Below are 2,319 nucleotides of genomic sequence, written 5' to 3' on the forward strand. Positions count from 1 at the left end.
CCGTGGGCTCAGACAATCCACTCACCTCAGCCTCCCAAAGGCGCGGGATTACAGGCTGAGCCACCGGGCCCAGCTTGTGAACCTGTTTTTAATTTCCTTTTTTATTGAGTTGTATTTTACATGGTAACTTTGTTTAATCACTGAGTTTTTGTTTTCACAGTGTCCACATCTCTTACTAAATTGTTTGACAAGTGAAACTCTTTATTTTTTTTCTTTATTTAGTGTATTTTCTCTTTACTCCTTTTATTTGTTTTCCTCCTCAAAAGAGTGATCACTCTCCAGAACATATGACCATATAATGTTCTCTCTTTTTTTTTCCTCTTTATTTTATTTTAGAGATGTGGAGTATTAGACTGGGCTCGGTGGATCAGTCTGTAATCCCAGCATTTTGGGAGGCCAAGCCTGAGCCCGCAAGTTTGAGACCAGCCCAGGCCATTTGGCAAGACCTCGCCTCTACAATAAATCACAAAAATTAGCCGGGCATGGTAGTGTGTGTCTGTAGTTCCAGCTACTTGGAAGGCTGAGGCGGAAGAATCAGCGGAGCCCAGCAGGTCAACACTGGGGTGGCCATGAGGGTGCCACTGCACTCCAGTCTGGGAGACAGAATGAGACTCCAACTCAAAAAAAAAAAAAATGATGTGAGGTACAAGTCAGGATTAGGTGCATAAGTGATCTACGTACAGATGAAGTTTGAGTATCCCACTGGTTCTCACTTCTCCTGGTTTAGGATCAGGTACCCTTAGTGATATTATGTGCTCCCCCATGGCCATATAATATTCTAAAGCGTCAACTTAAAATCATGAGATCAATACATTAGAGAAACTTTATTTCTTACAAAGGGTTGCAGTCTGTAGGTGACCATCCTGGGAAGTGTAGCCTCTGTCAGAGACTAAAAGTAAACACTTCAAGAGATGAAAAGATGACACAGGAATTTATGCTGAATGGGTTGGCCAAGTATATATATTCAGTAGGTTATAGGAGGAGCTATGAATATTCATGAAGGGCCAGCACACACATGCGTAGTAAGCAAACATACATGTTACATGCATCCCATGTTCATTTTGGGGTGGAGACTTAACTTTTCCATGCATTACAGTTAGACCCTATATGTTAAAAGGTGAAACAGAACATGAAGGCGTTCACTGTGCAGCCTGAACCATCCAGAATCAGTCCATGGTCAATGGTCTCTTATCAGGAGAAAGTTACTACAATCAGTCTCTTAACCAATCAAAGCTGTAGTTATGGTTTGTGACACAGGGAATCAGTTAGTCAGTGTCTGGTGATCAGTGAGCTGCAGGTGGGTTTTTTTTTTTTTTTGAGTCAGAGTCTTTCTGTCACCCAGGCTGGAGTGCAGTGGCACACTCACGGCCACCGCAGCCTCGACCTGCTGGGCTCAGACGATCCTTCCACCTCAGCCTTCCAAGTAGCTGTAACTACAAGCACAGACCACCATGCCCGGCTAATTTTTTTATTTATTGTAGAGATGAGGTCTTGCCAAGTTGCCCAGGCTGGTCTTAAACCCGTGGGCTCAGGCAATCTTTCTACCTTGGCCTCCCAAAGTGCTGGAATTACAGGCATGAGCCACTGCGCCCAGCCTGCAGGTGTTTTAATATTGCTTATCTTGAGGCCAGTGTTTAACTTCCAGAGAAAAAGAAAAAACCTTGTGGCAGCGTGGAGGCTTAAGCAACTCCATCTTGAATGCTAGCTCAACATATTGACTTTTGATTAGCCCCAGTTTCTAGAAGGCCTCTAAGAATTCCAGTTTATCTGTTGTTCCTTGTGTAAGATCAGGAACTTACCATAAATTCTAGGCCAAATATTCTGACCCTTAGGTCAAACAATCTTGATGCTATCATACGTCAGTTGTTCTACATATCCCTTCTGAATCATCCTTTCCCTGTGGTATAGAAGCCCTTGGTCCAGGACTTAATGGCACTGGGATTCACTATCTTGTCTCATCACCGACTGAAACAAAGGGCTACTGTTTGTTTTAAGGTCCCTATTAAAAGTTTCTTTCTAGCCGGGCTCGGCAGCTCAGCCTATAATCCTGCGCTTTGGGAGGCTGAGATGAGTGGATTGCCTGAGCCCGTGGGTTTGAAACCCACCTGGGCAACTTGGCGAGACCTCATCTCTACAATAGAAAAAAAAAAAAAAAAATTAGCTGGGCATGGTAGTGCATGCCTGTAGTTCCAGCTACTTGGAAGGCTGAGGCGGGAGGATCGCCAGAGTCCAGCAGGTTGAGGCTGTGGTGGCCAGGAGCATGCAACTGCCCTCCAGTCTGGGTGACAGAGTGAGACTCCAACTCAAAAAAAAAAAAAA

The sequence above is a fragment of the Carlito syrichta genome, unplaced genomic scaffold (assembly GCF_000164805.1).
Source record: "Carlito syrichta isolate Samal-C Ts95f unplaced genomic scaffold, Tarsius_syrichta-2.0.1 Scaffold107890, whole genome shotgun sequence".
NCBI classification, from domain to species: Eukaryota; Metazoa; Chordata; class Mammalia; order Primates; family Tarsiidae; genus Carlito; species Carlito syrichta.